At 52.3% G+C, this 24,075-nt stretch overlaps 1 long non-coding RNA gene across 1 annotated transcript; it reads left to right on the forward strand.

The window, feature by feature from the left end:
- Positions 1-1,111: 1,111 nt before the first annotated feature.
- Positions 1,112-22,097, forward strand: LOC150064993 (uncharacterized). Its single transcript, XR_016534881.1, has 5 exons — positions 1,112-1,204; positions 9,941-9,997; positions 10,900-11,014; positions 14,218-14,385; positions 20,349-22,097. It is a non-coding gene; the product is annotated as an uncharacterized LOC150064993 (long non-coding RNA).
- The last annotated feature ends 1,978 nt before the right edge of the window (positions 22,098-24,075 follow it).

Below are 24,075 nucleotides of genomic sequence, written 5' to 3' on the forward strand. Positions count from 1 at the left end.
CCGAGGCTCGGCGGCCACGGCCTTCAGACTGCCGTGGCCTGGTAACGTGAGGGAGAGAGGGCCGTGGTGGCGGCGCCCCAGCAGCCGGCGCAGTGTCCAGCGTCCCCTGGGGACGTCAGGGGCCCGCTGCTGCCAGTCCGCTTCGGGCCCGGGCAGAGGAGGAAGGGACAGGACGGGCGAGGCTTGGGTGAGGGCACTCACGGGGCTAGCGGTGTGCCAGCCTTGGCGAACCTCCCTGGGGCTGAGCGGCGAGAGCAGCGCGGCGGCGGCAGTGGAGGCGGCAGCGGCGGCTGCAGTGGCGGCGGAGGCGCCCGCAGCGGCATAGGCGGCGGCAGTATTGGCGGCGGCGATCGCAGCGGCGGCGAGGGTGCCACGGGCGCAAGGCGGGCTCTCAGAGCTCTGTGCCCAGCCATGTGGACCGGCCTGTGGTTCGGCCGCGTCGTCTGCACGTGGCGGGGCATCCCCCGGGCTCGGGCCGCTCACGCGGCTGGCGGCGGGCCAGCCACAAGCGCTGGGCCGGCCAAGGCAAACCTCCCCCGGGCTGAGCGGCAGGGTCGGCGGGGGGGTCTCGGGCTGGCTCTCACAGCCCAGTCCCGGGCCAGCGGGACTCCCGGCCAGGGGGTGGGCCCCGTGGTCTTCCGGGCTCGGGGCCCGGGCCTGGCCTTGCGGCCCTCGTGTTCGCCGCCTGCCAAATAGCGCTGCTGGCGTGGAGTGGGTCCTGAGCCAGCGTCGCAAGCGCTGCGGGACGCTCGAGGCGCGCGGGTCCTCGTGGCCACGTTCGGGCCGGCGGCCACGGCCACTGGCCCGGGGGAAACAACAAGAAAACATTGTCTCTCTTGGGGGCAAAGGGAGGAGCCCACGACGCTGTCTGCTCAGACGGGGTCAGCTGGGTAACTGGGGTTCCGAGTTCTGTGGCTGTTGGTCACCAAGGAAGTGAGGTCACGGGCCGGCTCGGCTGGGGCCCTCCCCCGCCCTGCCCCCTACCCCAGCCTTAAAGAGGCCCAGATCTCCTCGTCCTTCCCCACCCACGGCCCCACGCCCTCTGACCTCTTGGCCCTTTAGGGCCCTTTTGCCTACGTCAGCACACGTTCCCCGTGGGGGTCTGGGGTGGGGCCGTGCCCGGGGCCCAGGGCCCACCGAGGGGACACAGCATGCTTTCTACCCGGTGTCCTGCTAGGGATCCCACGGGACCCCACACCAGCGGGTCAGTGTGTCCTCTTCGGGCCTCTCTTCCTCCTCCTCCTCCTCGTCCTCCTCGTCCTCCTCGTCCTCGTCCTCCTCCTCGTCCTGCTCCTTCTTCTTGTTCTTCCTACTTCCCGGTACCTCCTTCCTCCCACATAAGTCCACGCCACCCTCCCACAGCCGAAACCCAACGCCAGTCCCAATCTGTGTCATGTCCTCTTGTACTGAGTCCAGAGGAGATTGAACTCATTCTCTTCAGGAATGCCCTTGAGCCCCAATGATGCTTGAGTCGTAAGAGCACTAGGGGTCTAGCTGTGGCTTTTCCACAGTGGAAAATCCGTTTGTCCGGCAGAGAGGGAGGGAAGAGAGGAAGGAAAAAGGAAGGGAGGAAGGGAGGAAGGGAGGAAGGAAGGGAGGAAGGAAGGAAGGAAGGAAGAAAGGAAGGAGGGAAGGAAGGAGTCTGTTGTCTGCAATGCTCTAAGACCATGGGTGGCATTGGGTGAGGGCAGAGTCATTTTGTCGCTTGGGGTTTTTGCTAGCAAGCCAGGGAGGAGGGGCTGGTGGAGGGATGGTGGTCTTGTCTGGGGTCAAGGGCGCCATTGGCCGACACCCTTGGCCCTCGGTAGTCTGTGTCCTGCGCCGTTTGGATTCTCTTTCACTCTTGGGGTTTGTCAGATGAGATCACGCGTGTGATCGCCCTGCTTGCAAAGCCTGGAAAGCAATTCTGGGGTGGTGTTGCACGGAGGGGTGTGGAGAAGAGGAGAAAGGAAGACAGGGGCAAGGGGACCGAGCGAGAGACAAACACGACGCCACCAGAAACTCTCTTCAGACCAGTCTTACCCACCAGAGAAAGAGGGAGCCTGGATTGATGGAGAGGGAGGGCTTGGGCCAAAACTCCACTTGGGAGCACACGTGGCTATGGAGCAGACAGCCATCCAACCTTGCGTGGCTTAGTTCTCTTCTCGCCCTGTTCCAGCTCCTTCTTTCCCTGGAAGAACAGTCCCTGCCTCCCTCCCCTTGAGCGCCCTTAGAGCGGAAACACCGCCTGTTTCTTCGTCTCCAGTGTGAGCCCAGGGTGGAGGGGCTAGCAGGCCCTTCCCCGGGGAAAACGGGGACCGCAAGGAAGACATGGCAGCCTGAGCTTTCTGGGTGAAGAAAGGAATGGCCGGCAGCATTTCTGTCCCAGCTCAGCCGGTCGGGACCTTGGGGTCCCGGTCGGCTGGGTCAGCTGTCGGGATGGCCTTTGTCTCCTGGGACAGTGTGTCTGTGTCATGTGTGGCCAGGGATTGTTGGGCCCCTGTGTCTGCTCCCAGGTGAACCCTGTAAGGTCCATGTGGCGCTTTCCACCTCGAGAGCCCCACAACTGCCTTGTCAGGGGACAGGAAGTATTTATGCCAGGCTTCCTTGATTCTTTTCTCTTTCTTGCTTGCAATTTGTTTTCCAAATTAAATTTATTTTATTGTAGGGGAGGCTTCCTGCATTCTCGGAGACAGAGATCTGGCCTGCCCCCCCCTCCTTCTCCTCCTCCTCTTCCTCCTCCTCCTCCTCCTCTCCTCCTCCTCCTCCTCTCCTCCTTCCACTCCACCGCCTCATCTTCCTCCTCCTGTGTCTCCCAGCTATGGGTCTGTGTAGTGAGAGTCCTGCCCAGGTGTAGACTCTCCCCCCATTCTTTATTCCCTTGAGTACTGGCCAGCAGCTCCTTCAGAGCCACCTGCCAGCGTGCTGGCCAGAAAAGAACCCCGAGGCGTGTGGGCGTTGGGCCACCCCCAGGTTGTTTGGGGATGCTGACCGTGCGTGTGCGCGTGGACACGGGGAGCACGATGAGACGTGGGCCGCCGTGTCCTTTGCCTTGACAGGCTCTTCCCTCCCTCTTTCTCCCTCCTGGATCCCCAAGAGAGAACGCTGTTCTTTGGACCTCGGCGTGCGCCTCGGGCCCCAGGAATGATCTGGCACTTGACCCGGACCTTGGACGGGACAAGGGCCGCCATAGGCCCTTCCCTTTGTGTGTGACTTGGACACTGGCGTCCTCTGAAAGTTCATGCTACCCCGGAAGGATGCCCACTAGGATGGCCAGGCTTTCCCTTTGCCCCAGGGAATTCTGTTCTTCTTTCCGGTTCCCCTTGGGACACAGACTTGGGACGAGAATTACAGCCTATTCCTGCGACAAGAGCAAAGAGGAGGACAAATGCTATGTGTGCAGATAAAAAGTCACCAGCACGATGGCGGGATGGTTCTAGAATGAGGAAGGCTGTCTGCTCCCTCGGTGGCCACACGAGGAGGAGAGGAGTGGGGAGGTCCCGTAAAGAGGAATGGTTGGAGGACTCTGCTCCCAAGAAGACAGTGCTGGGGGCTGTACCACCAGGAAAAACTTTAGGCCACCAATTGGAATTGGGGTGTGTGTGTGTGTGTGTGTGTGTGTGTGTGTGTGTGTGTGTGTTTCTGCGCCTAGGCACACGCATGCCTATGCATATTTCACCACAGAGTTTACGGTGTGCCTTGGTTTTCGTTTGAAATCAATTTTAATAATACTAATACTCCAAAAAAAACCCCAGTATATAAATAGTGGAGTCCTAAGTAGGGAAGGCAGAGGATGATTGAGGAACAGGGCTGCTAGGTGAGTGGAAGAAGCTGGAGCACGGGGAAGCTTAGGCTTGGCGTTGTCTGAGGAATCCTCAGGCAGGTCTGGGTGTGGACCGCTGCTTGGCTTCAAGGTGACTGTGGTGCCTGCTGTTGCCACTAGCAGTGGCAGTGGCGGTAGGAGGTCAGCGGATGCTCGCACAGCTGGGGCAGGAGCTGTCCCCTCAGCTGCAAAGGGACAGAGAGAGAGAGAGAGAGAGAGAGAGAGAGAGAGAGAGAGAGAGAGAGAGAGAGAGAGAGAGAGAGAGAACAGAGACAGAGAGAGACAGAGAGAGACAGACAGAGACAGAGAAAGAGAGACACAGAGAGAGAGAGAGAGAGAGAGAGAGAGAGAGAGAGAGAGAGAGAGAGAGAGAGAGAGAGTCAGTCCTGAGCTTGTGTGGGTGCTGGGACAAAACATTCCTGTCTGCTTCCTTGCGGCCTGGGCCGAGCTCTGCTAACTATGGCTCTCGGTGATAGACGGAAACTCCGACGTGATGGTGGTGGGTCCTGCCACGATTTTGGAGCTCCTGCCCCCTCCCATTTTGCCCCCAACATTCCTCCCGGTCCTCCCCCACATACATAGAAACCCACAGCCCTCTGCCCTGGCCCAGCCCTGTGTCGCGTGTGCGTGTGGGAGGGCGTGTGGTCGCTGGTGTGTGTGCCCAAGGCTGACTGTCCCTTCCTTGGAGGGAGGTGGCGGCCCTCACCTGCAGCCTGTGCATCAGTGGGCTCCAGATGCTCCAACCGACCAGAGAGGGACCTGAGAGCTGGGAGCTGTGCGGCACAGTCTCCTCTGGCCTGGTGCGGCCGGCCTTGGCCCGCAGGGGTTTTGGGAGTGTGGCGCAGGTCTGCGAAGAGAGGGAGTGGCGTGAGGACGGCGAGAAGAGTGAGGCAGGCAGGGAGGAGCATGGTGAGTGGCCGCTGTGGAGGCCGTGTGTGGCCCCGTGGAAAGGTGTCCTGGTCCGCAGGTGAGTGTGCGGGCCAGCCTGTGCACCTGTAGGGGGCAGCGACGGTGGCGGTGGGGCCCCAATGGCCTGCCAGTGTGGGGTGAGGGCCCTGGGCACCGGCCCCAGAGGAGGAAGGACGGAGGGACAGGGGCCCGGGACAGAGGGGACTCACAGGCCGTGGCGGGCCAGGGAGAAAGACCACGGGGATGAACGATGGGAGCGGCAGCTCCCCGGGAGAGCAGCCGGTGGGAGAGGTCCGGATGGGCCCGTGCAGGCCTCCCTGGAGGCCCTGCGCACGGGGCGTGTGGCACGGGTCCAGGCTCTGCAGCACGAGGTGGGTGTTGCGGAGGGCCAGCGAGCTCCTGGAGGGAAAATGCGGGCCAAGGGCCCGCGGCAGGATGAGGGTCCCGGCGGCTCTCCCCGCACGCCCGCCCGGGCCAGAGACCCTGAAGGAGCCGCGGTGGCCCAGCTCGGCCAGAGCCCGGCTGGAGGAGGCCCACCTGGTCACACGCAGGGCCTCTTGGCCGCAGCACAGCGCCTCCACGGGGGGCGCCCGAGAGCCATGGCTGCTCAGGGTATCGGGTGACCGGTAGTGTGGCCCTTGCCCCTGGGTGCCTCGTGCCACCGTCCAGTTCTGGACGCTGCAGCTTTCTTCCACATGCAGCACCTTCATGCCGCTGGCGCTCTGTTGGGGGAGACCCAGAATGGTTGGCAGAGGAAGGCCCGCTCCGCTGGAGGCTATGGGGCGGGAGCGCCCAAGAAACCCAACTGCCCTCAGGGTGGGGCACCAAGGAGGGTCCCGGGAGACCCGTGAGCCAGTGAATGTGCGCGTGTGCCCACATGGGCAGAGAGACCGGGAGCCTGCAGGAGCAAGCATGGCCTGAGATTTTGCAGGAGGCGAGCCTGCACCCTGATGCTGGATGGTGAAAGCCCACAGAAGGTGGGGGAGGCGATAGGTCCCCGGCAGGCAGGAGGGCTCAGGGGCCCGGTGAGAACGTGGTGCCAAGTGCACCGCGGTCACGTGGAGGTGGCTCTTGGGCTCCCTGGGTCTATGGCGTGCGGCCAGCCAGCTGCCTTGCCCTGTGGCGAGTGTCCCGAGGTGTGGGCGGGTCTGCAGAGCGGGCACGGAGGTGGGGCCCGAATGGCGCTGGGCGCTGGACTCTCTTGCGGTGGCCTCCCCCACCCACCCACTCAAGGAAAGTGCAGGGGTGCGGAGGGGGAGCTTGGGCGTTGTGGGGCGGTCAGAGAAGGCCCCCCGCCCTCCGGGCCCTGCCACCGGCCCCTGTGTGTCCCTGTCCACGCCCGGCCCAGGGTGAGTGTGGCCCGGGGGACTGGGCGTCCTTGGAGGAGCCAACGCGCAGCCAGGCTCACCCAGGTGATTGAGGAGCGGCGGCGCCTCACGGTCACCCTGATGCAGACGGAGCTGCAGCCGGCGTGTCCGGTGCGCCGGCCAATGTCCCACGTGCCGCTCTGCCAAGACACGGGCGGCCACGGGGGGCCGGCAAGGAGCGTGAGGGCGAGGGCGAGGGTGGGAGGGAAGGACGCGGTGTGTGTGGCCGCCGTCGGGACCATCTGTGGCCCCGTGGAATCTTCGGGGACTCGGCCCTCCCCGTGGCCGTCCCCGGGCAGCGCCGAGCCCCGAGGGCTGGCAGGGCCGATGGCTGGCGTGGGCTGGGCGGGAGCGGGGTGGGCGAGATGGGGTCGAGGCTCGGCGGCCACGGCCTTCAGACTGCCGTGGCCTGGTAACGTGAGGGAGAGAGGGCCGTGGTGGCGGCGCCCCAGCAGCCGGCGCAGTGTCCAGCGTCCCCTGGGGACGTCAGGGGCCCGCTGCTGCCAGTCTGCGTCGGGCCCGGGCAGAGTAGGAAGGGACAGGACGGGCGAGGATTGGGTGCGGGCACTCAGGGGGCTAGCGGTGTGCCAGCCTTGGCGAACCTCCCTGGGGCTGAGCGGCGAGAGCAGCGTGGCGGCCGCGGTGAAGGCGGAGGCGCCCGCGGTGGCGGCGGAGGCGCCCGCAGCGGCATAGGCGGTGGCGGTATTGGTGGCGGCCAATTTTCACAAGTTTTTCACAAGTTTTTCACAAGTTTTTCACATGCCTTCCTCTCATTTCTCACAATATGTCTCGGAGACCAATTGTATAATGAGCCCTTTTTAATTTTGTCAGATAAAGTATTCCATTTTATTTAAAACTGAATTCTCAGCTTAAGTATATGCAAAATATTAACTCCACCAAATGTTCGATGTTTTTACTTGGTAGTTTAAAAATATGTGAAAAAGCAGTTTGGGTTGTGTAAAATGGCTCCCACACCCAGCGGGTCTCTGGGGAACCGTCTATGCGTGCAGCTGGCCTTTGTGTTCCAGTGCCATTGGCCTTTCAGCTCTAAAACTGGCTGATTAAATAACTACAAATCATAATGGAAATGCAGAGAACCTAGAATTCAGTTTTAAACAGTAAGCGCTATACAGAGGCCTATGGCTGGAAGTTACATAGCAACAAGCAATGATGGTTGTATTGATTACACTATTCCTGAGGCCTGGAATAAAGCCGCCGATGTGTATTTGATTGTAATAATCCTTGTTAGCTTTGGACTCTTCATGTACTCCAAGAGGAATAAAAGACAACATATGAGGGTATTCAGTGTGCTACCTACAGAAGAGACTTGGTCAGAGCCTAAATTTTATGACATAATGAGAAAAAGTTACTTACAACAACTAGAAATGTATTCCATTTTACAGTGTGCAGGTGTCTTGGGAATGAATGAGCAGCAGAAGGACTTGTGAAGCTTTATAGCATCGTGCTCCATATCCTTCAACAAAAACATGTCTGCAATGAGTTCTGTCTTTATAAATTCATTTCACTTGTGACTTTCCCCCATTTTTTGTATTATGTATTATCTAACTGCTTTTCTCAATGATTTGTTGGACAGTGCAAAAGGGCTCAGAAGGGCTGAACACTTACAGATCCTACATACTCAGGAAAACTAGGAAAATGAGAACCTGATCCTAGAGAGGTTTTTCCCTTGTGAGAATCAGTAAAGAAACAAAACCTACCTCTGGAAAACAAGAGTCCTGGAGCTTGTGCCACCCTGATTAGAATGTTTTCACAATTTAAAATCTAGTCATTAGAGTAACTTCCTCTTTGATTACTTGATTATGTTTTATGATAATTTAGCATCAATAACAGATCATGTGTGCTACTCTTACTATTAATGACTTTTTGCCAGTTTTTTTCAGTCCTGGGGGCTATTTCTCTACCACTTGAGCCACAGTACCACTTGCAGCTTTTTCTGTGTATGTTGTACTGAGCAATTAAACTCAGGGCTTTATACATGCTAGGCAAGCACTCTACTAGTAGGTCATACTTCCAGACACTATTAGTGACTTTTTAACTCCATTACTGGTCATTGCAAACTATTTTATTCTGCTTATTTAATGTCAGTGTTTTGGAAGACCCTCTCACACCATTTTATACTGTACAACAAAAGTGTTTTTATCTAAATATCCATATGTATCTAAAAAGGTGGCTAAAGATAGTGGTTGGGAAATTCGACTATCCATGAAATTCAAAAAATATGTTTCAGTTAATGCTATTCTTAATTTTGTTTTGCCAGTCCTGGGCTTGAGCTCAGGGCCTGAGCACTCTCCTTGGACTTTCTCAAGGCTAGAGCTCTACCACTTGAGCCTCAGCACCACTTCTGGCTTTTTTTAATGTATGTGGTACCGAGGAATCAAACCCGGGGCTTCCTGCAAGCACTCTGCCACTAGGCCAAACTCCCGGCCCCTTGTTTTGTTTCTGAGACAGGGTCTTACTGTGGAGACCAGGCTGGCTTCAAACTTGTGATTCTCCTGCCTCTGTTTCCAGAATGCTAGAGTTACAGGCATGTACGCCATGCCTATCTTTTTCTCTTTTTTAAAATGAAATAAAAATGTAATTTTTAATAAAAATTTCAGGGAAATTGCATTTACTTTTATCTCAGTATCTCACTACATCACTTTATATATTACAGGATGCTTAGTTGGCCAAATGGCTACAAGTAGCAGACTAGCAAGAGGACAGTCTTAAAGCTTTTCTTTCTTGGAGGAATTCTCCAGAGTTTTTATGAGCAGAGAACTTAATGGGGAGCAGCAGTGTGTAGTTTAGGTTCACTGATGTACCATTTGGACACAGTATGAAACTGGCTATTTCAAATGATTGGAGAAATGTATGTGAATAAGTAGAAATCTAAATAAAAATAGAAGTTTGCTTAAATTTATATTATCTATTTATCAAGGCAAGGAATTATATAAAAAAAACATTTGTTTTGCCTAAGGCATATTTTGGGAATAAGCCACTGTACAAATTATTGCATGCCTTAAACCATAGTGCATAACAGACTATCTGCATAAAAATGTTACAGAAGTAAACTAGGTGTAATGTACCTGACATAGGTTACATATGTAGATCAGTCCTTATCAAAGTATGCAACAGCACCTTGACAGGGCCTATAATGGCCAGCATCTGTGGTCACTAGGTATGCATCAGAACTTGATGTTCTAACCATTGAGGAGCTACCTTGCCACAGTTCTGAGCAGGGTGGGGTTAAATCTGAGTTATTCTGCAATGGTCTCAGGAATTTCCACAGGAATTCTGAGGTAGTGAGTCATGTCTCTGGATTGTTCCTATCTCAGAGGGCTTGCAGCCCAAATGTGCTTATGGAGATCTTTGGTCAGTGGGAGGATGCTGTTGTTCCAATTCAGTGTGTCCTCTTTGACTCCATGGTCAGGGACCCCTCTTGCCTCTCTACACTCAGCCAGGCCAGGTTCTTCCTCATCCTTTCCGGTTCTGCCTGGTGACCGCTATGGTGAAGAGCCTGGGGTTTCATTTTGTGACTTGGTCTGTGTTGGCATGGGAGAGGAGGACTGTCCCCATCAGGATGCTGTGAGTCCCTCCTAAGGATCTGCCTGCTCACCTGTGACCAGGCTCAGGGTTCCAGCTGACTACCAGCTCAGCTACCTTCTCTAAACAGAGGCCTTAGTCTGTCTGGGTGACAACTTGTCCCTGGCTGACAGGCCTGACAGGTTACCCAGCTCTGGAGCTGTTGGCTCCAGGGGAAGTAGAGACCATTATGAGGGTAAGGAAGGTTCTTTCCCTTCTTGCAGCCCAAGGAGGACATGTGGCTTGACCCTGCCTCTGGCCTTTATATTTTGTCTTATAGGACCAACTGTTGCAGGTCTTGGAGGAGCTGAGAGTCCAGAAGCCAAGAGCTGACATAGTAAGTCACAACACAGCTTGCCTGTCACTGGTGGCAAAAGGCAGCCTGAGATGTAAGTTGTCAGGAGCCCTGGATCTTAGACATGCAAGAATTCTAGTCCTGCAGGCAGAGCAATTTTGTCATGGAAAGATCTGTGAGTTTGGCCACGGTGACTGGTTCTCCCAGGTCAGGCTTCTGAGTGGTAGTGGGCAGCTTCACCAACCCCTACTCAAATGCTAAAGGGCGTTCTTTCTGCTAAGAAGTAGCAATTTGTCATTAGTATGTGTGGGGCTGGGAGACAGCTTGCATAAACCGGGTACAGGGCAAGATTTCAGCTTGTAGTGGGGAATGCAGAACAGGAGACTTGAGTGAGTTGAGGCTTAAGTGAGCTCAGTGGGCAGTTGGAGGCCAAAGGCAGAGAGATTATACGTTACAAGGTTAGGTCTGAATTCTCGAGGCTCTGCGGCTGGGAGTAGGAATGGTAGGGAATGGGCTTGGCTGTCGGAGGATGGTGGAATCAGAAATGTGGTGGTTGCAAAAAGAGGTAATGGTGGCATTCTGGCCTATACAGGCAACATGAGTGAGAAAGGAAGGTAGAGAAAAAGGGTAACTGAGGGCTCACTGGAGTCTGGGGCCACTGAACCAGATGTGCTCATAGTCTCCGAGTGGTCCTTCCACCCTGGGAAGATGAGCCTTTACCAGGTGAACCTACATGCAGGCATCTGATCTGTATAGAAAACCTGTGGCCCCACTGAGTGTAGCCAAGGGCATACTATCGCATCTCACTGGACAGGAATATCCTTTGCCCACGGGTCACCAAGAGGTCAGCTCTGAGGGCCAGTAGAGTAGCAAAAGCAGAACAGGAAGCTCTAAAACTCAGTCCATGGAAGATTTACACCTGTGCTTATCCTTCTTTTCCAAAGTGTGAGGGATCCAGTACAGCAGAACAGAGGCATTGCTGTGAAGGTGCATGGGCTATGATCCCTCAGAGATGGGCTATGATCCCTCAGTGATAGCATTTGAGGGTGTAAACTTGAGGTAAGCTGGGCAATTCTGTTTTGACCATGCTTAGAGGTTTCCCTTAAACACACAGCATAGGAGCTTGGTGGCATTAATTGGTCCGTTCCCACTCCCACGGCTCCGCCCCATAGAATTTCGCCCTGGCCGGCAGAATATTGTGAGTCTCATACAGAGCCTACTGGCCTTCCTCCTCTGGGGCAGTCAAGAGATCTCCACAGGGACACACAGCAAAGGACAGGATTCTGGCAGACCCAGAGACCTCACTCCCCTTAGCATGTCACTTGACACTGGAGGGGCGGCAATACTGGTCTCATGGATATTTCTCCACTTCTCCACATACACCTGACCCCTTGCTCACCAGTCAGCCAGCAACCCTGCAAGTCCATGTGCTATGGTGCTGTCCTGGGAGGAGTGAGTCCCAAAGGCTTCCATGGAGACACAAACAGCCCCAACAGTTCAAAACACGCCCCTCCCTCTCACCCTCAGGCTTCTTTCTGGCCTCATGCTATCCCATTTTTTTCAGACCTGCCCTCAGGAGATGGGACCCCAGCTAGCAAACAAAGCTGGCCCTCCATCTGCCACAGTGTGACCACTAGGCACCTGCATTGGTCACTCACTTGGTGAGTGTGGGTGCACATCAGTTCCCACATAACACACTCATATTGGGATGGCCATGGGAAGAGTCACAGAGGGCTTTCTCCCTCCCTAGTTAGCTCCCTCCTCCAGAAATCCGTGTCAGGGAAACAACAGAAAAGGGTCCTACACACAGTGCAATCCAGGACCATTCTCTAGGTCCTCTAGCTAGCCCTACCCACCATCTTGAAAACCACTACAGGTAAAAGCTTGCTGCCCACATGGGAACTGATGTATGCCAAGACCTTTCTCTTGATGGTACTCAAGGCCCTATCTACATGAATGGGAAGGGCTGGCTGCTGTGCCCAAAGGAAGCTTTCCTATAAAGCTCTAGGCTCCCATCACTTAGTCAGATGGAGTTTCACCCTGACCAAGCAAGACCTGTGAGTCCCCTAGAGTGCTCCTTGTCCTTTCTCTTCTGGGGCAGGTGGGAGGTCTCCACAGGGATGGATGGCAAATAACAGGGTCCTTGCAGTTCTACAGCCCTCAGTCAGTTTAGCTTGTCATTGGACACTGTGAGGCAATCCTGGTCTCATAGTCACCTCACCTCCTACATGCCCAAAGGTGTACCCAGCTGCCTCTGACCAACAAAAGTTCAAGTAAATGGGCCTCAATGCTGTCTGGGGAGATGCTAGGCCCAACAGCTTCCATAGGACTACAAACAGACCAATAGCAGCCACAGCATGCCCCACCCTCACTCCCTTACGCTGCTAGTCACATGCCGCCCCCCTATCCTTTCTGACCTGCTCACCAGAGACAGGCTGGCAAACACCAGCTGGCCCTCCATCTACCACAGTTTAACAACCTGACACCTGTGGGTCACTGCCTAGGGTGAATTGGGATGCACACCGGTTCCTGTACAACATACCCACACCTGGCTGTGATTGGACAAAGTTACAATAGAGCTTTCTCTGCAATCCCCCCAAAACCTTAGCTCCCTGTCCATTCTCCCAGGCTTCCATGCCAAGGAGACAAAATAGTCTAATGCAATCCAGCCCCATCTCCATGCTCTCCACCCAGCACCTACCCCCACTGTGACACTCACCACAGGTCAAAGAAGCTTGCTGCCCACACAGGGACCAAGGTTTCACAAGAGCCATCACCACACGACTGCATTTCACTTGGTGTGCTTTGGCTGCATTATGACACATCCCCTCCTGGGTCCACCGCCTCTTAAAACTCTCCCCCACCTTCTGTAGGCTTTCACACAATGTAGGTGTATGGGGCGTGTCCCATGGCCCTACTTGGTACCCCATCCAGATGAGTTTGTTCTGAGCACCTGCTCCCAAGCCTCCAGCGTGGTAGGTCTTACTTTGCCAATCAACTCTGTGTCTCCCTGCATGGCCCATTCCAAGAACAAAAACTGCATCATGATGGCCCCGCCCTGGGAGGATATATATGCCATCTGGACAGTGACACAAGGCACTCTACTGCAGAAGACAAAATATGAGGCACTCTTCCCTAGGCACAGCCACAGCTCTTTTATTCCCAGGAAAGCTTTACACTCCATCCAAGAAGCCCTATGAGTGACCAGGAGAGCCTCGTCTGTGAGGTTTTGACTGACTAGGTCAGCCAGAACTCACCCAGGGTCTCAAGCAGGTTGGCATGTAGAAAAACTTGCCAGGACCCTGACTCTGCTGGCAAACAAAGCTGGCCTTCCATCTCCCACGGTGTGATGTGACCATTAGGTATTTGCATTAGTCACTCACTTGAGTGAGCATGGATGCACATTGGTTCCCACACAACACCTTCACACTGGGTCAGGCTTAGAGAGAGTCACATGAGGCTTTCTCTGCAATCTCCACAATGCCTTAGCTCCCTCCCTCCCAGACATCCTTAAAAGGGAGAACATTGAAAGGGGCCCCGTGCCAATGCAATCCAGGTCCCATCCCCATGCCTACTATCCAAACCCTCTCACAATTCAGACATTCACCACAAGTGAAAGCAGCTCACTGCTCATATGTGAGCCAAGGTATCCCAAGAGCCACCTCCACCTGACTGCATTTTACTAGGCATGCTTTGGCTGCATTCTGACACATCGCCTTCCTAGTAAGTCCTGGGCCCACCAACCACCTCTCAGCCCTGCTGCCAGGGACCTAGCACCTTTCCCATGCTTTCACCCTGTGTGTGTGTGCGCGTGCATGCGCCCGTGTGTGTGTGTGTGTGTGTGTGTGTGTGTGTGTTCATGTGTGTGCATGTATTTGCGGTCCTCCTTGGTTCCCCTTTCAAAGTGCGGTGGCGTTTGTTCTGAGCTCCTGCCCGTAAGCCTCCAGTGGGAAGGGTTCTTATTTTCCAAGTGACTCTGCATCTCCCTGCATGTGCAAAAACTGAATGATGATTCTCACTGCCCTCAAGGGAATGTGTGCCACCTGGCCAGTAACACAGGGACGCCCTGCAGAGGGATCTGTCTGTTTACAGTCACAGCCCTTTTGGCACAGTCACACTGTGCTCCAGCATTCAGGCCCTTGTCCTACAAGGCTCTGGCTGACCTGGCCAGCTGGAGCTGGCATCTCACGCAAGTGGGCATGTAAGAAGAACTGCTAGGACTCTCACTCTGCTGTGGCCCCTTTGTTTGTGTTTCTCTCCAGATGCTGGCACTCTGGCATGCCTCCCTGAAGCCAGTGCTCCTAGATTGGTGCCAGGGGCCCAGTCAACATGGATGGAAGAACTGGCTGCATGTGCCCATTGGAAGCTCTCCATGGCGCTCCCGTTCTCACCATTCAACCTGGTGGTTTTGGCCCGATAAGCCCAGAACTGTAAGATACCTACTGGTCCCTTTGTCGTTCCTCCTCAGGGGCAAGCTTAAGGTGTCCACTTGAACAGAAGGCAAAGGGTGGGGTACTTGAAGCCCCAGAACAGAAGGCAAGGGGCAGGGTACTTGAAGCCCTGGAGCCTCCACTCAGCTTAGCTTGTCACATGACCCTGGAAGGCAATCCTGGCCTTACCATAATCTTCTACAAGCCCCAAGCCTCACCCCTTAACACAGCTGCCAGCCAGCAAATCTTCAAGTCCATAGCTATTAGTACTGTCTGGGGAGGTGCCAGGCCCAATAGCTTTCAGTGAGCTGGGAAAAGCTCCAGCAGCAGCCAAACACTGTGCCCCTACCTTATACCCTCCTGCTTCTTGCTGGCCCTTCATCTTCCCTAATGTGACCACTATGTACCTGCATTGGTCACTCAAGTAGAGCATGCATGCACATCCATTCCGAAACAACACGTTCTCACTGGGCTGGTGATGGAGAAGATCACACACAGGGTTTTCTCTAGCATCCAATGCTGTGCCTCCCTCTTTGTCCCAGAAATCCTTATCAAGGAGAGTATTGAAAAGGGCCCTGTACAAGTGCAATACCATCTCCCCTCAATTTTGACACTCACCACAGGTGAAAGCAGCTCACTGCCCACATGGGGACTGAGGTGCCACAAGACCCACTTCCTACAATGACATTTCACTTGACATGCTTCAGCCACATTCTGACATTTCCCCTTCTGGCCATGCCTTGGCTCACCAACCGCTACCTCTCAGCCCTTGTGCCAGGGAACTAACACCTTCCGCTTCTACAGGCTTTCACTGTGTGTGTGTGTGTGTGTGTGTGTGTGTGTGTGTGTGTGTGTGTGTGTATTCCATAACCTTACTTTGTGCCTCATACTAAGGGTGGCGGGGTTTATTCTGAGCTCCTGCTCCCAAGCCTTGATCAGGGTCTTAGTTTTCCAAGTCAATCTGTGTCTCTCTGCACAGCCTTCCCATAGAACACAAAATGGTGTTTTTATGGTCATGAACCTGGAGGATATATATGCTATCTGGATAGTGACACAGGGTACCCTGCTTCAGAGGGTGAAGCGCTGGGCACCCACCACTCTGCACAGCTACAGCTCTTTGGGCCCCATAGAGGCATGGCACACCACAGAAGAGGCCCTATGAGAGTGACAGATATGGTTAGTTGGAGCTCAAACAGGGTTTCACCCTGGTGGGCATGCAGGAAGAACTGTTGGGACCCTCATTCTGCTGTGGCCCCCTTGCCTGCATTTTCCTCCATGTGCTTAGGGGCTTGCTGTCAGAGGCCCAGAGCACATGGATGGAAGGACTGTCTGCATTTGTCCATATGGAGCTCTCCCATGGAGCTCCAGCTACCACCACTCATCCCCGTGGAATTTCACCCTGGCCAGCCTAGCCTTGTAAGTTCCTTTCTGGGCTCCTTGTCCTTACTCCTCTGGGACAGGCCAGAGGTCTCCATGGAGATGGACAGCAAAGGATAGAGTGATGGCAGATCCAGAGCCCTCACTTGCCTTAGCTGGTCACTTAACACGAAGGCAATCCTGGCCTCACTGTCATATTTCCGACTACATGCTCACAGGCAAGCATGCCCACTCACCATCAATAATGCAAAGTCCATGAACCTCAGTGCTGTCAGGCACATCATGTCTCTCCCTGCCACCCTCAAACTTCTTGCTGGCTATGTGCAACACTGTAGACCTTTGAAATGGGTATACCATAATTTTTAGACCTTTGCACAGGAAATGAGCTGCCAACTGGCAAACACCAGCTAGCCTTCTAGCTGCTACAGTATGAAGACACTCTTAAGTGAAGGCACCTGCATTGGTCAGTCAGTAGGGTGTTATGGATGCACACTGATTCAACACAACACACTCCCAGTGGGCTGGCCATGCAGAGGGATCTGTGATCCCTACAACTCCCTAGCTAACCATCCCCCATACATCCTTCTCAGGAAGATCACTAAAAAGGGCCACGTGCCCAATGCAATCCAGGTCCCATCTCCATGCCCTCTACTCGCACCTCCCCACATTGTGACACTCACCACAGGCAGCTCGCTGCCCACACCTGGTGGACTGAGGCATCCCAAGAGCTGCTTCCACCCAACTACATTTCACTTGGCATGCCTTGGCTGCATTCTGACATTCTCCCTCCTGGGCCCACTCACAACCTCTCAGTCCTTGTGCTAGGGACCTAACACTCTCCATACCTCTGTAGGCCTCCACTGTGTGTGCATCCCATGGTTCTACTCGGTGCTCCATCCTAAGGATATTGGGATTTATACTGAGCTCTGGCCCAAGCCTCCAGAAGGCTGGGTCTTATCTGCCAACAGACTGCATTTTCATGCAGAGCCTATCCCTAGGACAACTATGTCATGATGGTCTTGACCCTGGAGGATACATATGCCATCTGGACAGTGACACAGGGCACCTTGTCACAGAGGGTCGAGTACTGAGCACCTACCCTTCTGCATAGCCATAGTCCTTTCAGCCCCCATAAAGGCACTGTGCTGCAGCCAAGAAGCCCTATGAGTACTTGACAGTGCCAGCCAGAGCTCACCTAGGGTTTCACCCAGGGGTCATGTGGCAAGAATCGCCAAGACCCTCACTCTGCTGTGGTCCCTATGCCCACATTTTTTTCCAGTTGCTAGGTGGCTTCCTATCATGCCTGCATGGAAGTGCAGAGCTTAGATTGGTGCTAGAAGCCATATCCATATGGACAGAAGAGCTGGCTACTGGTGCCCACAGAGAACTCACGCAACTCCAGGCTCACACATCACTTGGCCAGGTGGAGTTTCATCTTGGCCGGCCCAGTACTGTGAGTCCCCTACAGGGTCAGATGGCAAAGGACAGGGTTCCCTGCAGACGCAGAGCCCTCATTTGGCTGAACTTGTCACTCAACAGTGGGAGGAAATCCTAGCCTCACTGCCCTCCATCTGCCTTAGTATGACCACTAGGCATCTGCACTGGTCACTCACTTGAGTAAGCGTGGATGCACATTGGTTCCCACACAACACATTCACACTGGATCAGGTTAGAGTCACACGAGACTTTCTCTGCAATCTCCACAATGCCCTAGCTCCCTCCCTCCCCAGACATCCTTGGTTCCCCTTTCAAAGGGTGGTGGTGTTTCTTCTGAGCTCCTGCCAGCAAGCCTCTAGTGGGAGGGGTCTTATTTTCCAAGCAACTCTGCATCTCCCCGCAAGGCTGTGGCTGACATGGGCTGCTGGAGCTCATTCGGCATCTCACACAAGTGGGCAGGTAGGAAGAACTGCCAGGACTCTCACTTTGGTTTGGCCCCCTTGCCCAAATTTCCTACTCACAACTACATAAATAGATGCTCCTGGACTGGAGTTGGATGCCAGTCAACGTGGACAAAGAGCTGGCTGCATGTGGTCTTAGTGGGAGCTCTCCTAGGGTGCTCCTGTTCCCATTGCTCAATCCCGTGGAGTTATAGCCTCTCAACGATCCCCTCATCCATCCTCCGCTGGGGTAGGGGGAATTTTCCAAAGGGACACATGGCATTGGAGAGGGTCCTGACAGATCCAGAGCCTTCACTCCAAACTGGGAGGCAAGCCCAGCCTCTGTCAACCCCCCAGGTGTCTCCATTCACTCAACTGTCAGCCTACAGCGCTGCAAGTCTGTGGGGCTTGGTGCTGCTTGGGAATTTGCCAGGCCCCAAATCTTCCATGGAACCACAAATAGCCTCAAACAGCCACCATACAGCATTGCCTCACCACCCCCTGAAACCTTATGCTTCTTTCTGACACCATGCCATTCTGCCTTTTCAGACCTACACCACAGTCACAAAACACCCGTTGGGAAGGTCTGGCTGAACCTGCCCATAAGAACCTCTCCCTTGGAGCTCCCAACCACTCTCACTCTCATTGCAGCTGAAGCATCTAGAACCCACTGACGCTGCAAGCAAGGGCAACTGGCTTGGTGCTGTCCCTTCCACGAAAAGGCTAGCTAGGTTTAAGTGCACACACACACTCAGAAGAGAGAGTTGGACAAGGGCAGAGGAGTGTGTGTGACTACATATGGGGGACAGCCTGGGAGCAGAGTGTGTGTGTGTGTGTGTGTGTGTGTGCGTGTGTGTGTGTGTACAGGGTAGAGGGCCGGCACCAACCATAATGGACCAAGAACAATCACTTTGTGGATCAGTTGGGCCTGCACCCACTTCAGGGCACTTTAGTGGGCAGAACGCCATCTGAAAGGGAGCAGGCAGAACTGTGTCACTGCACTAACATGGGCTCTGAACCTACTCTGCTCCACCTGCAGCTGCAGGGCCAGCTCCAACCCTGGCTGTCTGAGAACTGGCACTTGCACCATCTTCCAGCTCCTCCATTGGCACCAGAGCAGCGGCCAACGCACAAATACCTTGAACACAAGCTCCTGTACACATGGAAACTAGCAAGCTTTTCTGTCAACACTAGAGTTAAGGTCCCTTCCACACACCTGCCTAACCTCACCAATCCATTGCCTTCTTTCCTGTATTACCTGCTGTATCTATTGTTTTTATTATTAGTTTATTTTAAGGGAAAAAAGCAGCACACAATGGCCTCTCTCTCTCTCCTTGGTGAAATAAGAAACTCTGTGGCCATGAGTTTTGCCTGGTGGTAGAGTGCTTGCCTAGCATGCACGAAAACCTGGGTTCGATTCCCAGTACCCCAAACATACCATATACATAGAAAAGCTGGAAGTGGTGCTGTGATCCAAACAGTAGAGTTTGGGCCTTGAGTTCAAGCCCCAGGACTCACACACACACACACACACACACACACACACACACACACACACACAGAATATTCCAGTCCATGGCCTCAAGTCATTTTCAAGATGGTCCAGCCCCTGGTGCTGTCTATTAGGGAGTACCATCCTCAAACCACTACAGGACCTCCCCACTCCTCCTCCTCTTCTTGGCAGCCAAGGCACTATCCAACCTTCCTTATTCTAAATTCATCACCTCCCTTGCAGGTAGCTTCTCTTCTGCCCACATAGTAGTAATAGTAGCAATAGTAGTAGTGGTAGTAATAATACCTCTTTTCAGGCCACAGGTCTCTTGTGTCCCATGGGGAACTAGAAGGAAGAATAGAATTCCTCAGGACAAAGGGAAAGCCTGGCCATCCTAGTGGGCATCCTCCTGGGGTGGTATAGACTTTTAGAGGACGCCAGTGTCCAAGGCACCCACAAAGGGAAGGGCCTATGGCGGCCCTTGCCCCATCCGAGGTCAGGGTCAGGTGCCAGACCATTCCTGGGACCCAAGGTGCACGCGAAGGTCCAAAGAGCAGCGTTCTCACTCAGGGATCCAGGAGGGAGAAAGAGGGAGGGAAGAGCCTGTCAAGGCAAAGGACACAGGCAGCCCACGTCTCATCGTGCTCCCCACGTCTCATGCTCCCCATGACTCCACAATAATGGTTGCATCCATGACTGAAACAACTAACCAACCAACCAACCAACCAATCCATTTGCAAACCAATGCACATGGACCTCGGGTTAGATTTCTGGCCAGCTTGCTGGCAGGTGGGTTTGAAGGAGCTGCTGGCCAGCACTCAAGAGAATAGAGAATGGAGAGGTGGACACCTGGGAGGACTTTCTCTAGACAAATCTGGGATAGCTCAGAGTACCCAACTGACCTGTCAAGAAATAGGTGACTTGAGTTAACTAATACTGCTAAATTTGGGGATTCAACACATGGGAACACCTGCACAACTCTTCAGGATATCTTAGAATGCTTACTTCAGACAGCATTGGGGAGGGTGTGGAAGACTCTAGGACATCCCCACAGACAGCACCAATGGTCCATGGCTAGCAGAGAATATAGTTCATGAGGAGGGGGAGAGCAGATTTGTTGAAGGAGGTTGTAAGAGGAAGGGGTTGCGAGGACCCAATCTCTGTCACAGAGAATGCAGAAACTCTAACAAAACACTTCTTTTTCCCCAATAAAACAGGTGCGGAGATCTCACTGTGGAAAACATTGCATCTTGCTTAGATGTTTACCACAAGCAGAAACAGAAGCCAACGAATCTCTGGCACCACCAGACTGGTGCATCCTGGCCTCCCTGACACCACCCAAATGACCTGACCTGTTCTGCTGGGACAGAAATTTTGCCAGCCATTTCTTTCCTCACCAAGGGACCTCAGCCTGCAATGTCTTCCTCATGGGTCTGCTTTTTGTACTGTGAAGTTCATCACATGCCATGTCTATCCTTTGCATCCTCAGCATTCTCTTCAGGGTATTGAAGTAGAGACAGGTCTTTTCTGAGAAAAAAGAAGGAATTTCATAGGAGTAAGAACAAGGGGACATTATAAAGAAGTTTAGTAAGAAGGTCTGTTCCACAACTACATATGCTTCTCTACTGAGGTGTATCACAACATCTAACTTTGTTACACATAATAAAGGACAGACATCCATGAAGCAATGACCTTGAGAATGTTATCTCCAGTTAAACATCAAAAAGCCAGAGGGATGACATGGCTTAAGTGGTAGTCAGTGATGCCCTTCAAGACAAAATCTCCTTGACAGGTTCCTGAACTTAAGCTCTAAAACTGGCACCAAAAAAGAGTAATAATTCTACAGAGATAAGATAGATATGAAGTTATCTGATAAGAACCCCACTCAAGTCAGGTGATGGGGAAAGTTGAGATCTCAGAAAATCATTTTTTATGTAGTCCTACGTTTCTTAACTTTGTGGCCAGGTAATGCTTGCCCAGAGTTTAGTACCCCCATTGCTATCTTGGTTTCCTTTCTGTGGTTGCTGTTGATTATCACTATAAACTTTTCACTTTGACAGAATTATAGGCTTGTAGGCCCCTGTGGAAAACAGAGTCCACAAAGCCTTTACCTGCCTCACTCATGTTGACATTAGACAAAATGATGGCACAATGATCATCTCAGTCTCAAGCCATGCTACTCTGAGAGGAAATTCACCCTTCCTACCCTGCTTTAGCTCATGCCAACATGTATGTATTTTCTATAATGTCAACCCCTTAGTACTGCCATACATACGCAATCACACTGCACATGACTGTTAAGGATTGAGCTAATTGACTCAGATACCCACAAGGACTGTAGAGCTCCGGGTAGCTTGTTCCTTTGTGTTCCTCTGTGCTACACCAGCACTCACTGCTCATGACTTACTTCTCATTGTCATGGAGCACTGAGTTTTCCTGGGCTGCCCAGGTTATATAAAAATCAACTTTCTTTCTTAGAAAAAAATGCCTAGCAAAACAATCATTGGTCCAAAGAGTTGTCTGACTTACAGGCTATTTTTTCAGAGTGGCTGTACCATTTACAACCTGATGACATTGGATGACCTTTCTGAATCACTCTTTTCGTTACTAGTATTTCTATAACAATAATCTTACTGAAAATTCTTTTAGGACTGAGGTTACACCTCCTGCGTGCTTACAACAGGTAATGGCATCCAAAAGCCTGTTATGTGCTTGTCATGTATATTTGATTGTGATCAAAGATGGCCATATTAGGTTTTTTGCTCACAATGCAATTAGGTTGTTTTTCTGTGTTCTTACTATGGTTTTAAGCCACATTCCAGAACATTCTGAGTTGACAAAATCAGGAAAAGCTGATAGTCTAAGCTCTTCAAGGACAAAGCACTCCTCCATGATGGAGCTGAGATCTGAACATAGGCATCCTGTGCTTAGCAACCATGGTGACTGCCCACCATTCTCATCTATGCAGGGGCAGAGATGGACAGCCACTCAGAGGCCCAAGTACATCCTAGCAGCCTTAACTGTGGGTGCCTGTGACTGGTCTAATTGGCCTGAGGACAGCTAAGAAATCTGTAACTCCCACAGAACCTGGCTGGTAAAAGTGACAAGGTTTCATTGTACTAGACAATATTTTATAAGGTTGTATTCAATGCTTTGGACAAAGAACACTACATTATGACAGTAATTCTCACTCTTGGGAGGCACAGGGAAGCAAATGAACAATCTCAGAGATGTGGACAGGGTAATGACTTACCACCTTTTTATCTACTTCCAAAGGCCTCTTTGTTAGGTAAGACTGCATTGCACTAACGGCCCCCCTAAACAGGCTGGAGTTGCCATCCTCATATCAGATAAAATAGACTTCAAACTAAAATTAGAGAGAAAAGACAAAGAAGGTTATTACATACTAATAAAGGGATCTCTCCTCCAGGAGGATATAACCATCCTAAATATCTCGACACCTAATCCCAGTGCACCGAACTTCATCAAGCAATCTTTACTTTCACTAAAACCACACATAGATCGAAACACAATGATTGTTGGTGACTTTAAAATACCACTCTCACCTATGGACAGATCAACCAGGGAAAAACTCAAGAGAGAAACCTCAGAATTGAACAACTGTATAGACCAACTAGATCTAACAGACATCTGCAGATTATTTCACCCAGCAACATCACAACATATGGGGCATGTCACATCAGGGAAATAGAAACCTATGCTGTAAAAGGAGGCCTACCTCGTGGCCCAGTGCTCATTCCCTGGTCTTGGGACTGCACCTGGCTGAGATGGTGCCTGCTGCCCAGTTGGAAGGTGTGGTTGTGGTTTGTGAAAGTAAGGCCACCTCTGGGACCAAACACTTCTGCCCTCTCGGACAGCACACGCATCCTACTTCCTCAATGAGAGTACCTCCCCATCCCTGCCCACCTTTGTGCTGATAGGCTCCTGTATCCTATGTTAGCTGAATGGACTTCCTTAATAAATGAGTTCCTGCCCTGACAGGTCTCCCTGATGCATCTGATTGTCCCTGATGTGTCTGATTGTCCTCCGGAGAGGAGGGCTGGGTGCAGGTGGTCAGTTAGCCCTCTCCTTTCTTGGCTCGTCCTGGTCAGGGCGTGTTCTCCCTATCCTTCCTGCAGGTCGGGAGGGACTGAGGACTAAAAACCCCAACAATGTACATTTTTTTCAGCAGCACATCGAACATTTTCCAAAATAAACCACATTTTAGGGCATAAAACAAACCTGGTCAGATTCAGAAACACTGAAATCATTCCCTGCATTCTCTGAGACCACAAAGGCATCAAATTGGAACTGAACACCAGTCTCCACCAACGAAAACCCTGTAACTCATGGAGATTGAACAACACATTGCTGAATCACCAATGGGTCATCAAGGAGATCAGAACATAAATTCAACAGTTTATGAAATTTAACAATGAGGAGCACACAAAATACCAGCTCCTTTGGGACACAGCAAAGACAGTATTCAGAGGAAAAGTTATAGCTCTGAGTGCCTACATTAACAAATTGGAAAAATCACAAAACAACTATTTAATGTTACACCTTAAGCTCTTGGAAAAAGAGCAACAAACCAACCCTAATCGAAGGATGCAAATTATTAAAATCCAAGCAGAATTAAATGGAGTCCAAATAAATTATAGAAAGAATCAACAGAACAAGGAGTTGGTTCTTTGAAAAAATTAACAAAATTGACAGACCCTTAGCAAATCTTACCAAAAAAAGAAGGGAGCATACTAAAATAAACAAAATCACAGATGAGAATGGTAATATCATGAGAGAAATTACCAAGATCCAGAGCATCTTGAAGGAATCCTTTTCAAAACTTTATGCCAACAAATTTGAGAATCTAGAAGAAATGGATGCATTTCTAGCTAATATTAACATACCCACACTGAACCAAGAAGACCTAATCTAAACAGAACC

The sequence above is a fragment of the Megascapheus bottae genome, chromosome 3 (assembly GCF_031878675.1).
Source record: "Megascapheus bottae isolate mThoBot1 chromosome 3, mThoBot2.hap1, whole genome shotgun sequence".
Lineage (NCBI taxonomy): Eukaryota > Metazoa > Chordata > Mammalia > Rodentia > Geomyidae > Megascapheus > Megascapheus bottae.